The sequence below is a fragment of the Primulina eburnea genome, chromosome 18 (genome assembly GCF_022965805.1).
Source record: "Primulina eburnea isolate SZY01 chromosome 18, ASM2296580v1, whole genome shotgun sequence".
In the NCBI taxonomy this organism is placed as follows: Eukaryota; Viridiplantae; Streptophyta; class Magnoliopsida; order Lamiales; family Gesneriaceae; genus Primulina; species Primulina eburnea.
The window spans coordinates 8,352,967-8,369,934 of record NC_133118.1 but is presented as its reverse complement, the minus strand read 5'-3'; the positions used below and the strand labels follow the sequence as shown (position 1 = coordinate 8,369,934).

At 39.7% G+C, this 16,968-nt stretch overlaps 1 non-coding gene across 1 annotated transcript; it reads right to left on the bottom strand.

Annotated features, from left to right (window-relative positions):
* Positions 1-13,736: 13,736 nt before the first annotated feature.
* Positions 13,737-13,842, bottom strand: LOC140820336 (small nucleolar RNA R71). Its single transcript, XR_012115413.1, has one exon. It is a non-coding gene; the product is annotated as a small nucleolar RNA R71 (small nucleolar RNA).
* Positions 13,843-16,968: the final 3,126 nt, after the last annotated feature.

Here is a 16,968-nt window from a genome sequence, read left to right as displayed (position 1 = left end):
AAGCATCAACAACTTAATAATCAAATAACCATACCATAAAACCCATAAAACCAAAACAATCATAAATTCCATAATTTCTCCAACACCACAATCCAAAAATAACTAAAACCACAAGATTACCTTAGCTCCTTAAATCCAAAATGATCTTGCTCTCACTTCAATAACCCAACTAGAAGCTTGAATCAAAGGAACAAAAGAAAGAAATCAGAACCCTAGCTCCCCCTTGAACTGAAGAACCGAGAAGAATGGAGAAGAATGATGGAATTATGAGCGAACACTTGCAATTAATCACTTAAAACTTCAAAAAACGACTACGCTGTTCATGCACCGCAGGTGCATAGTCCTTGCACCGCGGGTGCGCTACGTAGGCTGAACCACATCCAAAAATCCGAAAGAAACGATTGCGGGTGCGCTGAGTTCTCTACCGCGGGTGCGATAGCCATACTGTCGAATCACCGTGGGTGCGGTAGCTTTTCTGGCGCGGGTGCAGTGTCCTCTGAAGCCAACAATATACTTTGCAACTAGAATCGAATCGCAACGTCGCTTCTCCTCATATTTTGGCAACACTCTCAACATGAAAGTTGCACTTCTATTTCTTATCTAACCACTCCGATTGGCCTCATACCAATTGGCTCAACATACAAATTATCATGAATTTAATCGTAACGTCGCTACAATATAACTACACATTATCTATAATAAACAATACTATAAATCATAAATCTAAATTCTTAACATCAAAACTATAGTTAAACTTGACCAAGTAGTCCATAAACATATGAAATCTTAAACTGTACCGTTCACCAAGCTTGGATATTACAATCTCCCCTCCTTAAAGAAATTTCGTCCCCGAAATTGACGTCATTGCGAAAATAACTCAGGATACTTTTCTCTCATCTCATCTTCTGGTTCCTACGTGGCTTCTGAAAGGGGATCGATTAAGGTGCCCGAATACGCAACGGAAGTTTCAAAAAAATTTGTATTTTCAACAAGAAAACAAAACCAAGCACCCTAAGTCTATAGTGTGTAGCAAATACAAAAACACCAAATATCATATATAGGGTTTTCCAGAAATGTACCTATCAATCTCAAAGATTGATTGTTGGCTCCAACTAAGGTACATAGGGTGTTTTAGAAATGTACCTATCTATCTCAAAGATTGATTGTTGGCTCCAACTAAGGTGTAAAACTACACCTTAGTTGGAGCCAACAATCAATCTTTGAGAATGATAGGTACATTTCTAAAACACCCTATGTATGACATTTTGTGTTTTTGTATTTGCTACACACTATAGACTTAGGGTGCTTGGTTTTGTTTCCTTGCTTTTGGACTCCTTTCTTCAAATTAGGTCCACCACTAACAAAGTAGATCCACTCTAATTTTACACTAGAAAAATTAGAGCATTTTTCTTAGAGTAGTGTGTGCTTTCATCAACAAGTGAAGAAGCAAAATTGAGGAGAAAATGACCCCAAAATTCGGCCATAGCATGTGTGGAGTGAAGGGGAGACTTTTCTTAGTTGGACAAAAAGGTTGTGGTCTCCCAAAAGCATGCCATGCCTTGGACATTGAAAAAGTTGTCTCCCAACCTTTCATCTCCCTTGCATGCCTTTTGACTTGGGCTTGTAACAATTACAAGGCCCATGGACTTTTATTTTAATGTCTCAAACACATTTGAGACCATTTAAACTTTACTTGATTTTACTCAAGCCCACTAGTTTAATATTTATTTCTAATTGGGCTCTACAAGGTCCAATGTTGTTTTGTTATTCAACACTTGAATTAATTTAATTATTTGGACTCTACTAGGCCCAATAGTGTTTAATTTATTCAAAATTTGAATTAATTTAATTTAATCCATAATAATGTTTATGAAAATCACAATTTTCAAATACATTATTTGTTTGGCCAACTTTTAATTTAGGAACACTTCCTCAAATTAAAAGTTACATTCTCCTTATAGAAGTCATACTTCTATTTTTCGTTACGCTTATAAACTCCTTTATAATCCGTTCAACACATTGAACTATTTTACTTCTCAACGGGATCTAAAAACTTAGCACTTGTGTGACCCTTAATGGTTTATTGATACAACTAGCCGTGGTTTCACATCTCCATGTGATTCGGACTAAACATGTTCTTATACGAGCATACCCCAATTACTCCATTCTTACTTATCAACTCCTTGATAATAAGAACAGAACTCAAGTCTGATAATACCCAACCAATCATGTTAAACGCCTAGCAGCATCGCTTACATGATTCCCTAGGTATCAAATGATTGTGCCTGCAAGAACCATTCAATTATGGTTGGCGTACAGTACGGTCCCTTCAACTCATATATCCCGACTGATTCGACAACCATTGGTATATCTAGAGTAGTCAATGATTTGATACTATGTGTCATGTCGTAGTGGCATCGATGGTGTAATTGATAGAACCCCTTTCATAATTACCACCATACTCTGATCAGAGATTTCATACTACATATACATGAGATCACATAGGATATCCATGCCCGAAGGTAAGCGGTGAATCCCCGACTACAATGCATCGACTCCTATATGTTTCGACAAAACACCCAACCTTGTCACCTGATGACCCCATGAGAGTCGGTAAACAAATCAAAGTGTAATGCTAGCATATAGAGTCTCAATGTTGTCCCGGGTAATAAGGACTAATGGTGTACTTTATGGAGGGTTGTTCAGTGCACTCTACCAGGAGCACCTATCTGCATGGTCAGACATCACCATGTCCCCTACCAATGAAACATGGTACTCACATCGCAGATACTAGTCTCAAACTCGAGCGGCCTATGTCCTTCTTAGCGGCGGCTGAATCGACTAGGAACTGTTTAGAATATACAGTATTACAAATATGAGTTTCATGATACTCATCATATGAGCATCTCATATTCTTTCTACTATTTGTATATTCAAGGGCTTTATCTTTGCAATTAGCATTGGTATACAGATAAAGATGTGCCAAAATAATAATTTCAAATATTATTAAAATAAAGATTGTTTATACATAGAGTTTAAACATGAACCCTCGGCCAACACTTGGCTTGATGGGCACCTACTCTAACAATCTCCCACTTGCACTAGAGCCAACTGCCCATATGCTTTAAACCCATCGATTCGCGATGCTTCTCGAATAATGGTCTTGGTAAAGGCTTAGTTAGCGGATCAGCAACATTATCTGCGGAGCCGACTTTGTCAATCGAGACATCCTCCGAGAGAAATCTCCTCGTTCCACAATCTCTCGGAGGATGTGGTTCTTTCTCAATACATGTTTGGACTTCTGATGAGAACTTGGCTCCTTTGCTTGAGCTATAGCTCCCGTGTTGTCACACAACACCGGGACAAGAGCCACTCCATTAGGAATGACGTCCAACTCTTGGATGAAATTCCTTATCCAAACAGCCTCCTTTGCTGCATCTGATGCAGCAATGTATTCGGCCTCAGTGGTGGAATCCGCAGTACTGAATTGCTTGGAACTCTTCCAAGAGACAACAACACCATTGAGCATGAATACGAATCCAGAGGTTGACTTCGAGTCATGGTTATCGCTTTGGAAGCTAGAGTCGGTAAAGCCTTCCAATTTCAGTTCTCCACCCCTATAGACCAAGAACAACTTATTGGTCCTTCTCAAATACTTGAGGATGTCTTTCACAGCTTTCGAATGTGGAAGACCAGGGTTCGATTGATATCTACTCACTACACTTAGTGGACGTGTAGATATCATCCCATACATGATGCTATAAATTGCAGATGCATATGGAATGCGTGTCATCGCCTCTATCTCTGCATCAGTTTTGGGAGACATAGACTTGGATAGGGACACGCCATGACACATTAGTAGATGTCCTCTCTTGGACTCATCCATCGAGAACCTCTTCACGATGGTATCAATGTATGTGGACTGGGTGAGACCAAACAATCTTCTTGATCTATTTCTATAGATCTGTATTCCCAATACAAAAGATGCTTCACCCAAGTCCTGCATCGAGAACTTACTCGCTAACCATATCTTAGTTGATTGCAACATTCCTACATCATTCCCAATGAGTAGAATGTCATCAACATAAAGCACCAGGAATGTCAGAGCACTCCCACTAACCTTCTTATACACACAGGTTTCCTCAGGATTCTTAGTAAAACCAAACTCTTTGATTGTACTATCGAATCTAAGGTTCCACCTCCTAGATGTCTGCTTTAGACCATAAATAGCTCTCTGAAGTTTGCATACAATATGCTCACTTCCTACAGATGTAAACCCTTCAGATTGAGACATGTAAATCTCTTCCTTAATATCCCCATTAAGAAAGGCTGTCTTGACATCCATCCACCATATCTCATAGTCATACCATTCAACTATGGCTAGCAATATCCTAATGGACTTGAACATTGCAACTGGAGAAAAGGTTTCCTCAAAGTCAACTCCTTGTCTTTGAGTATATCTTTTTGCTACCAATCGCGCCTTGAAGGTCAATACCTTCCCATCCGCCCCAAGTTTCCTCTTTTAAATTCAATTATACCCTATGGGAAAAATTCACTCAGGTGGATCCACGAAATTCCACACTTGGTTCGAATGCATGGAATTCATCTCAGATTCCATTGCTTCAAGCCACTTGGATGAATCGGCATCAGATAACGCTTCCTTGAAGGTCCTTGGATCACATCCATGGTTAGGCTCATCATGGCCCTCTTCAAGAAGCAGACCATACCTCATAGGTGGTCTCGAGTCTCTCTCGGATCTTCTAGGAGCTTGTATTTACTCTCTTGGCTCTTTGGGAGTGGGTTCGATAATTGTGGGTGTCTCTTGAACCTCTTCGAGTTCTATCATCTCACCTTTTCTATCCAATAGAAATTATTTTTTCCAAAAGGTTACATTCCTAGAAACAAACACCGTTGTTTCTTGGGGATGATAGAAGTAATATCCAACAGAATTCCTTGGATATCCCACGAAGTAACATAAAATGGATCGACTATCCAATTTATCTCCCACTACCTGCTTCACATAAGCAGGGCACCCCATATTCTAAGATAAGAATATTTCGCAGGCTTGCCCATCCATATCTCATATGGTGTTTTGTCAACTGCCTTTGAATGGGCATTGTTCAACAACAGTGCCGTTGTCTCAAGAGCATATCCCCAAAAAGATGGCGGCAACTCTGTGAATCCCATCATAGACCGAACCATGTCCATCAAAGTCCGGTTACGACGCTCTGAAACACCATTCAACTGTGGTGTAGCGGGCGGAGTCCACTGCGAGAGAATCCCATTCTCCCTAAGATACTCTTGGAACTCGGCACTCAAGTACTCACCACCTCGATCTGATCGTAGTGTCTTGATGCTTCGTCTCAACTGTTTCTCTACTTCATTTCTGAATTCTTTGAACCTTTCAAAGGCTTCAGACTTGTATTTCATCAAATACACATACCCGTACCTGGAAAAGTCATCGGTAAAGGTGATAAAGTAGGCATGTCCATGCTTAGTGGTGATGCTAAGCGGACCGCACATATCAGTATGGATCAAATCCAATAACCTTTTCGCTCGCTCCACATGGCCCTTAAAGGGAATTTTGGTCATCTTTCCTTTCAGACAGGATTCACAAGTCCTGAGACCATTAATAACATACATATCAAACATGCCCACTCCCAATAGCTTGTTCATCCTTCTTAGGGAAATATGTCCTAATCGAGCATGCCATAATTGTGCCGAATTTAGAGTATCTTGTTTTCGCTTGTTTGTTGTTGTTATAGCTTGGACATTGTTTAGTAGAATATCTTTCAATTTTAAGTTATAGAGATCATTTTCAAGTTCTCCAGTATCAATTAAACATTCTTGTAAATGTTGCAAACACCTTTGCTAAATAAACAAGAATATCCATCTTTATCTAGCCTAGAAATGGAAACAATGTTTGTCACCAAATCTGGTACAAACAAAACTTCTCTTAAAATCAACTTAAAATCATTGTTCAACAATAATTAAACATCTCACACGGCCTTGGCAGCAACTCTTGCTCCATTGCTTATTCTTAAGAAGGTCTCACCTTCCCTAAGCCTTCTACTTCTTCCCATCACCTATAACTCATTAAAGAGATGTGAGCCACAGTAGGTATCAAATACCCAATAAGTAGAATTAATTAAAATGTTTACTTTGCAGAACATACCATTTCCAGAACCTTTCTGGACAAGATATTCTCTACAGTTACGTCTCCAATGTCCAGGCTTCTTGCAGTGATGAAAAATATCAACAGTCTTTTCAGCCTTTACTGGTTTGGCTGTCATAACGGGACTCAGAGATTGCCTCTTCAAGGGCACGTTCTTCTTGGGACGCGGGAAAGAACGCTTCTTTCCCTTCCCATGTGGACCAGTCTTCCTACCAGATTAAGAGCCTACATAAAGAACCGACTTCTCATCTTTCATAGAAGTCTGCATATAACACTTGGCTTTCAAGTCATGGTCCCACCATTCCTTGTAAGTCTGCAATTCCTCAGGAGTGCAGCTAGTCGGAGCCTCATCAGGGGACGACTTAGTAAGTGTATACGCTATCCTTTCCGAATTCAAGACGATTTCCAGATTTCTTAGCCAATTGAGGTAATTAGGTCTGGTTAATACGTGTTTGTGGAGTATTACATAGCGAATTGCGGATCGAAGACATTGTCAAAAAGTATTGAAAAGTAAAACATATAAATGTTAATGACTATTTTAAAATATTTAGTAAGATATGAAGTATGGACTTTTACTTCATAAATGTTTACTCCCACTGTTTTGACATCTTTCACTACCCTCTAGTGAAAACGGGAAACTCTTTTCCTCAGTAGGTACACAAGGTCCAACTAGCGAATTATGATCCCGAATAATATCAGCCAATCACAATTTCTAAAAGGTAGTTTGCAATTGCATCTCCATGCAACCCTCTATGTAAACTTTTGTCTCACGTTTGATTAGGACCCAATAATATGACGTCGTTCATCTTTACGAGTCAAGATTTGCCCATCGATGTTGAACCTTAATGGACGGTTGCTATGATTTCCCTCAATAATATGAGCCGAAATCATGGGAGTTCCACGTAGTTCACATCATCATGTCAATAAATATCACAACTTTTCGGAACCCAGGGCTCCCCCAATAATATGAGCCGAGCACCGACCACGGGTAGCGTTCATCATGCACCCATTGTCGATGAAAGACATGGAAATTATAAATAACTTTATAATTCCCCTCTTCGGGCTTGATATTAATTTTGAATCTTATTCAAAATGAGGGTTTATAATTTTGAAAGGTCTCATCATTAATTTTATTTAAAAGCTCGCCATGTTCGATCGTATGTTTGCCGGATTCATGCAACTTTGTTATTATCATAATAATAACACTAATTATTTATAACATATCATGCATATATTATAAAGAGTAAACAAAACAAGGATGATCAATCGCCCCAATACTAATGACCCGTGTGAGCTAAGCACGGGCCTAGGTCCAATCCTAGGGAAATGAAAGGGATGCAAATGCAACTATTACATAAGTTTCCAATATTTACATGTCTTCGATCTTCATAATCATCAAGGCCACCATCTTCCAATCTTGATCTTCCACTATTCTAATATTTACAAATAAATATTCATGGCAAATAGGGATACATCTCATGGGGTGGGAACAGGCTATAAACCAAGCCTACTTTAAATTTGATAATTATTACAATCATTCAAAACAAAATATCCTAGCATACACCTAGCAAATTGGGCTTGGGCTTTTGATCATGCTTCATGCATAATATCACATATCATACACCATCAATTAATTATCACAATAATTAATTGATCCAATATTATATATCTTGATTCAATCACTAACCGCCACGATTATAAACTAAATTAACAAAGTATGCGAACTCCTTTGTCTACTTTCTAATTAATTTATTTATAACCGAATTTCTTATAAATCACAATTTAATATAAATAATTAAAGTCCAAATTCAATTATTTATTTCATGAGATAATATGTACAACTTTTGTGGATTTAAACTTAAGGGCCCAAAAAATCATTTTTCACCAAAAACATTTTGGCCCATTTAAATTTCACAAATATGTTAGCCATCTCATGGCCCAACAACTTTAAGGTCCATGACACTTTGATAATCCAAAACACCTTTTGGAAACCCTAGTCGTCATCGCTGTCGCCGGAGCTCCGTCGCCGGATTCCGGCCAACAAATTTTTTTTTATTATTAAAACATAAAGGGCTGTTCGGGAGGGGCTGCCCTTGCTGCCCGCCACGGGCAGCCCAAGCTGCCCGAAATGTACAGCAACTTGCTGCCCCAAAATCCCCAAAAAACCGGCCTTGATTTTGTTGCAAAAATTCTTCTCATGCGGTTAGAAATCGACCTCAATACAATATTATGTAAATGCGACACAAAATAGTATCATTAGCTCTGATATCACTTGAAAGAGGATCTATTTTAGGTGTTCAAATACGCAACGGAAGTTCAAAATTATTTTGAGAAGAAAAATCGAACACCTCTACTAAGATGTGTAGCAAATACAAAAGCACGAAATGTCATACATATGGTGTTTTAGAAATGTACCTATCCATCTCAAAGATTGATTGTTGGCTCCAAATAAGGTGTAAACACCTTAGCTCTTGAATGGCAAGACCCTCTACAAGCTTTCCTTGCTTTTGGACTCCTTTCTTCAAATTAGGTCCACCACTAACAAGGTAAAGTCACTAGAAAAATTAGAACATTTTTCTTTGAGAAGTGTGTGCTTTCATCAACAAGTGAACAAGAAAAATTGAAGAGAAAATGACCCCAAAATTCGGCCATAGCAGGTGTGGAGTGAAGGGGAGACTTTTCTTGGTTGGACAAAAAGGTTGTGGTCTCCCAAAAGCATGACATGCCTTGGACATTGAAAAAGTTGTCTCCCAACCTTTCATATCCCTTGCATGCTTTTTGACTTGGGCTTGTAACAATTACAAGGTCCATGGACTTTTATTTAAATGTCTCAAACACATTTGAGACCATTTAAACTTTACTTGATTTTACTCAAGCCCACTAGTTTAATAATTATTTCTAATTGAGCTCTACAAGGTCCAATGTTGTTTTGTTAATTCAACACTTGAATTAATTTAATTATTTGGACTCTACTAGGCCTACTATTGTTTAATTAATTCAAAATTTTAATTAATTTAATTTAATCCTTAATAATGTTTATGAAAATCACAATTTTCAAATACATTATTTGTTTGGCCAACTTTTAATTTATGAACACTTCCTCAAATTAAAAGTTATATTCTCCTTATTGAAGTCATACTTCTATTTTTTTGTTACGCTTATAAACTCCTTTATAAGCCGTTCAACACATTGAACTATTTTACTTCTCAACGGGATCTAAAAAGTTATCACTTGTGTGACCCTCAATGGTTCATTGATACAACTAGCCGTGGGTTCACATCTCTATGTGATTCGAACAAAACATGTCCTTATACGAGCATACCCCAATTGCTCTATTTTTACTTATCAACTCCTTGATAATAATAACGTCAGAACTCAAGTCTGATAGTACCCAACCAATCATGTTAAACGCCTAGCAGCATCGCTTACATGATTCCCTAGGTATCAAATGATAGTGCCTGCAAGAACCATTCAATTATTGTTGCCGTACAGTACGGTCCCTTCAACTCATATATCACGACCGATTCGACAACCATTGGTATATCGAGAGTTGTCAATGAATCGATACTATGTGTCATGTCGTAGTGGCATCGATGGTGTAATCTATGAAACCCCTTTCATAATTTCCACCATAATTTGATTAGAGATTTCATAATACATATACATGAGATCACATAGGATATTCATGCCCGAAAGTAAGCGGTGAATCCCCGACTACAATGCATCGACTACTATATGTTTCGACAAAACATCCAACCTTGCCACCTGATGACCCCATAAGAGTCGGTAAACAAGTCAAAGTGTAATGATAGCATATAGAGTCTCAATGTTGTCCCGGGTAATAAGGACTAATGGTGTACAACCATAAACTAGGACGATTCCACTCGATTAGTGAGAACCACTTGGAACGTCCTTTATGGAGGGTTGGTCAGTGCACTCTACCACGAGCACCTATCTGCATGCTCGGACATCACAATGTCCCCTACCAATGAAACATGGTACTCACATCGCAGATACTAGTCTCAAACTCGAGCGGCCTATATCCTTCTTAGCGGCGGCTGAATCGACTAGAACTGTTTAGAATATATAGTATTACAAATATGAGTTTCATGATACTCATCATATGAGCATCTCATATTCTTTCTACTATTTGTATATTCAAGGGCTTTATCTATGCAATTAGCATGGGTATACAGATAAAGATGTGCCAAAATAATAATTTCAATTATTATTAAAATAAAGATTGTTTATACATAGAGCTTTTAAACATGAACCCTCAGCCAACACTTGGCTCGACGAGCACCTACTCTAACAGGTTCTTCAATCAATTGATTCCTCCAAAGGATTCTAACAATGCTGATCTCTTTGTTTCTCAATAATTTAACTTTGTGATCCAGAATCTGGACTGGAATCTCTTGGTACGTTAAATTCGGCGTCAAATCCAATGGCTCGTGACGAAGAACATGGGAAGGATTCGCAATATACTTCCTGAGCATGGAGACATGAAAAACATTATGAACTCTATCAAGATCTGGCGGTAGGGCTAACCTGTAAGCTCGATCACCGACTCTGTCCAAGATCTCAAATGAGCCAATGAATCTTGGACTCAACTTTTCCTTTTGCCAAACCGCATTACACCTTTAAGAGGTGCAATCTTCAAGAACACGTGATCGCCAACCTCAAACTGCAACGGCTTCCGTCTTACATTAGCATAACTCTTCTGTCTTGACTGTGCTGTCTTCATCCTTTCTTGAATAACTGCAACAACATCAGCTGTCTGTTTGACCAACTCTGGACCCAACATCTTTCTCTCACCAATCTCGTCCCAATATAAGGGGGATCTACATTTTCTGCCATAAAGTGCTTCATACGGTGCCATGCCAATCGTCGCTTGGTAGCTGTTATTGTACGTGAACTCAACAAGAGGCAATTTGGAATCCCAGCTACCAGGATAGTCAATAGTACAAGCTCTGAGCATATCCTCCAAAATCTGAATAACTCTCTCCGATTGACCGTCGCTCTGGGGATGATATGTTGTATTGAATGCTAACCGTGTACCCAAGGCTCTGTGTAAACTCTTCCAAAACTCTGAAGTAAATCTAGTGTCACGATCGACACATGAACACCATGAAGTTTGACAATCTCTGCTATGTACTCTTCGGCATACTGGTTCATGGAATACGTTGTCTTGACTAGGAGAAAATGCGCTAACTTGGTCAACCGATCAACGATAACCCAAATAGAGTTATAGCATTTCCGCGTTCTCGGAAGACCAATCACCAAGTTCATTGTAATGTGCTCCAATTTCCATTGAGGAATCAGCAATGACTGCAATTTCCCAGCAGGTTTCTGGTGTTCGATTTTCACCTGCTGACAAGTTAGACATTGAGAAATAAACATGGAAATATTGATATGTGTCGTTTTTACGTGTTTTATTGCATTAGTCTGTGTGTGTTTTGCATTGTGCATACGTTTATTTCAATCACATTCTGTTTATTTTAGAGTAAACATTTGCATTATATCATATCTCACTCAGGCATGACGAGATTTGCAGGAAAAGTGGCCGGAAAACCAAAAAATGGAGAAAATTGTACAAAAGAGGAGGCAACGGACAGAATGAGCGGCGCCCGAGCGGTAATTTTCTACCGCCCGGGCGCGAAAGGTGATCAAGTCCACAAACTCGACAGAAGAGTCGGCGCTCGAGCAGTACTTTTCTACCGCCCGAGCGCGAGAGATGCTTTAGAATGGCCAATGTACAGAAGAGTCGGCGCTCGGACGGTAGTTTTCTACCGCCCGAGCGCGAATTCCGCACACCCCAAGGAAGTTTACAGAAGATGTGGCGCTCGAGCGGTACTTTTCTACCGCCCGAGCGCCACCTATTATTGGCAAGATTTTTGCAGCCGATTCTTTACCTTATTTTGAGAGGGTGGCTGATATGGTAAGGGGGAGGCACGAATTAGAGACCTATTCAGACTTCATTCTTCAGCCGTCAAGAGTTTTGGAGAGCACGGGGCGCTTGGATTGAAGATTCGACATTTTCCGGGCACCGTTCTTCGCGTTTTTCGTCACTTCTAGTATTTCTACCTTAGTTTTTATCTTTTAAACATTGTTTTGCTTAGTTGAATTATGAATTCTAGTGGCTAAATTTTATTATTTGTTGGGATTAAAGGGGATCCTACCCCGAACGTTGATTTGAATTAATCAATATTTCGATTGTGCTTTATTCTTGATTTTACTACTGTGTTACTGTGTCATTAAAGCGTAGCTAACTTTAACGACGTTTTCATATCACGAGTGAGTTCGAGAGAATAACGAGTGATAGGATCGAGTAGTATAATCCGCGGATCTACAATTTACATAGATATATGAAATTGGATACGTGCCGATAGTCATAGTCCTTAGGGTCGAAAACTAGGGGATTTCATAGATCGAAATGCGATTTGCTCTTGATAAATAATTAAAGATATTTAATTACTTCATTGAGTAGAATTAGTTTGGCATAGCTCGAGAGAGTGTGTTCAAAAGATTAGGAAATCCTGTCGGAAGCGTAGATCACGATCGAACGAATTAATAAATAAACGAGGGGTAGGTGAACCGAGATTCCCAACAAATCCTTTTCACATTGAATTTTAACTCAACATTTTAGATTTAATTCTCATTCATTACTTGTTGAATCATTTTAATTGCATATTTATTTGAGTATAGTAGGAATAATCACACAACTCAATTTTCGTTGCTAAATGTTAAATAACTGAAAATAATAATTGTTAAACACAGTCTTCAGTGGAACGATACTCGTACTCTTGTACACTATATTATAACTTGACATCGTGCACTTGCGATTAATTTTGAGCATACAAAATCATATTTTTATTGGGGATTTTACTGTGCAAGTTTTGCTCGATCAAGTTTTTGGTGCCGTTGCCGGGGACTGTCAATCTACAATTTTATTTTTAGTTATTTCCTTTAGCATTATTTTATTTCTCTGGAGATAACACTTCATATTTTATTACAGATATTTCTTCCAGTGCATGCCAAAGTCACTTGACGTGGAGCTTGAGTTTGATCCTGAAATTGAAAGAACCTTCCGAAGGAGAAGACAACAGCAAAGACTTAAAGAACTGATGGAAAGACACGAGCAAGAACGTGGAGAGGAAACAGTGTGACAATATACAAGTTGAGATACCGCGTCGCATACCAATGCTGGAGTATGCCCAACCTTCTTTGGAGGGTGCACGCCCTAGCATCGTGAGGCCTATTGTGCGGGCAAATCACTTTGAAATCAAGCCAGCCATAATCCAGATGATTCAGAACACAGTCCAATTCGGAGGAACTGCAGTAGATGATCCAAACACGCACATTGCAGATTTTCTTGAAATTTGTGATACTTTTAAATTCAATGGAGTTTCTGATGATGCTGTTAGGTTGCGTTTATTTCCTTTCTCCTTACGTGATAAAGCTAAAGCGTGGTTAAATTGTTTGCCTGTAGGTTCGATCGCTACGTGGGACGACATGGCGAAAGCTTTTCTCATCAAATACTTCCCTCCCTCCAAGACCATGAAGCTACGGGCAGACATTACAACATTTGCTCAATTTGATCAGGAATCTCTATATGAGGCATGGGAACGCTTCAAGGATCTACTACGAAGATGCCCACATCACGAGTTACCACTTGGGTTAGTCTTCCAAACATTTTATTATGGTTTGCTTACTCCTAACCGTACTATGATAGATGCGGCTGTTTGTGGAAACCTGTTGAGAAAGACCGTGGAGGAAGGATATGAATTGTTAGAGGAGATGGCTCCTAGCAGCTATCATCCTCAATCTGAAAGAAACAACCAGCGGAAGAGTGCAGGAGTGCACCAGGTAACTGATTTTTCTGCTATTACTGCACAACTTGATGCTTTAAACAGGAAAATAGACGGCTTGAATGTGGGTGGCACGGCGATGCGTCTTCAAGAAATATTCTGTGAAAAGTGTGGAGGGGAACACTATGCGAAGGACTGTCAAGATGACAATCCATTCTATGTGCAAAATGAGGCACCAGTGAACAAGTGGGAGTCCAAAACCGCCCAAGGCATGACCCTTATTCGAACACATACAATCCTGGGTGGAGGCAACATCCCAACTTCTCATGGGACGGTCAAAACAGTAAGAATAGACCGCAAGGAGGACAACAATATGGGAAATAACCGATGTACAGATCCGATCCTCCTAGAGAAGAAAAGTCCAACTTGGAGCAAATGATGTCTAAGTTTATTTCATCCACTGAAACTAGACTTCAAAACCAAGATGCATCGATAAAAGGGCTCGAGAATCAAATTGGACAGTTGGCCAAGATGATAGCAAGTAGAGAGCCGGGCACCTTGCCAAGTAATACCGAGACTAATCCAAAAGAGCAAGTGAAGGCCATTGATTTGAAGAGTGGGAAAATTTTAGAGTCGAAGGGAAAGGAAAAAATTCAAATACCGGATGAACCGACTGAGACATCAAAAGGTAAGTCTTCTAACTCCACACCAGCACCCACTGCACAACCTAAAATTGTTATACCTCCTCCTTTTTCCTGCTGCATTGAAAAAAGCAAAACTAGATGCACAATTCGGTAAGTTTCTCGAGGTGTTTAAAAAATTGCATATCAATATTCCCTTCGCCGATGCTTTAATGCAAATGCCTAGTTATGCTAAATTTTTTAAGGATATTTTAGCAAATAAGAGGAAGTTGAAGGGTCACATGACAGTGAACTTAACTGAAAATTGCTCCGCCTTGGTGCAAAACAAAATCCCACCGAAGCTAAAAGACCCAGGGAGTTTCTCTATTCCTTGCATGATTGGTGATGTTGTTTTTCATAAGGCATTATGTGATCTTGGTGCAAGTATTAATTTTATGCCATTGTCTGTGTTTAGGAAACTTGGGTTGGGAGAGCCTAAGCTGACGAGGATGTCCTTGCAACTGGCTGACAGATCTGTTAAGTACCCCCGCGGAGTGATTGAGGATGTGCTAGTGAAAGTGGACAAATTCATTTTCCCTACGGATTTCGTGGTTCTCGACATGGAGGAGGATACAGAGACGCCTCTAATTTTGGGGGAGACCGTTCCTTGCGACTGGCAAGGCACTGATTGATGTGCAAGAAGGGAAGTTGAGATTGAGAGTGGGCAAGGAAGAGATTACTTTTGATGTTTTTAATGCACTGCAGCACACACTGCATTCTGATAGTTGTTATAGAATTGATGCTTTTGATGCCTTTGTGTCTAACTATGTGCAGGATGCTTTGAGAGATCCTTTGGAGGCTGCTATCACTACTGAATTGGGAGAAGATGATTTGGACGACGAAAAAGCTGAAATAGTGGCATACTTGAATGCCAACCATCCGTGGAGAAAGCCAATGAAGATGAGGTTGGAAGATTTGGGAGATCGAAAAGACTTGATCCCACAGAAATCAAGCCTGGAGGAGCCACCGACGCTCGAGCTGAAGCCACTGCCTCCACACCTTAAGTACGTATACCTAGGTGAGCATAACACCTTACCTGTCATTATTTATGCTGCTTTGACAGATGTGATGGAGGACAAACTGTTAAAAGTCTTGAAAGCGCACAAGGGTGCATTTGCGTGGAAGGTGGCGGATATCAAAGGTATCAATCCATCAGTCTGTATGCACAAAATCTTGATGGAAGACAAGTACTCACCTCTTGTGCAACCTCAGAGAAGATTAAATCCAAAGATGCAAGAGGTAGTGAAAGCTGAAACGATTAAGCTTCTCGATGCAGGTATTATCTATCCTATATCTGATAGTGCATGGGTAAGTTCGGTCCAGTGTGTGCTAAAGAAGGGTGGGATTACTGTGATTGCAAATGATAATAATGAACTAATACCCACCAGAACTGTTACGGGATGGCGTGTGTGCATTGATTATAGAAAATTGAATGATGCCACCGGAAAAGACCACTTTCCCCTTCCCTTTCTTGATCAAATGCTTGAGAGGTTAGCGGGTCATGAGTTTTATTGTTTTCTAGATGGGTATTCGGGGTATAATCAAATCACCATTGCACCTGAGGACCAAGAGAAAACCACTTTCACTTGTCCTTATGGAACTTTCGCTTTTCGCCGCATGCCGTTTGGTCTTTGTAATGCTCCTGCCACATTTCAACGTTGCATGACCGCTATATTCCATGATATGATAGAAACTTTTCTTGAAATTTTTATGGATGACTTCTCTATTTTCGGCCCTTCTTTTGATGACTGTTTGCAGAACTTGAGGGTGGTGTTAGTGAGATGTGAGGAGACGAATTTGGTGCTGAATTGGGAAAAGTGCCTCTTCATGGTACAAGAGGGAATTGTCCTAGGGCACAAGATTTCGGAGCACGGAATAGAGGTGGATAAGGCGAAAGTTGAAGTCATCAAGAACTTGCCACCTCCGGCGTCCATAAAGGGAGTTAGAAGTTTTCTAGCCACGCCGGTTTTTATCAGCATTTTATAAAAGATTTTTCAAAAATTGCCAAACCTCTATCTTCCTTACTTATGAAAGATGTGCCATTTGATTTCAATTCTGACTGTTTACAGGCATACAAGAATCTGAAGGAGCGCTTGGTGACGGCTTCTGTCTTGGTAGCACCGGATTGGGATCTACCTTTCGAGATCATGTGCGACGCCAGTGACACTGCAGTGGGGGCCGTACTTGGCCAGCGGCAAAACAAGGTATTTCACACAATTTACTATGCAAGTAAGACCTTAGATGAGGCTCAATTGAATTATGCAACAACTGAAAAGGAATTACTTGCAGTAGTATTCGCACTTGA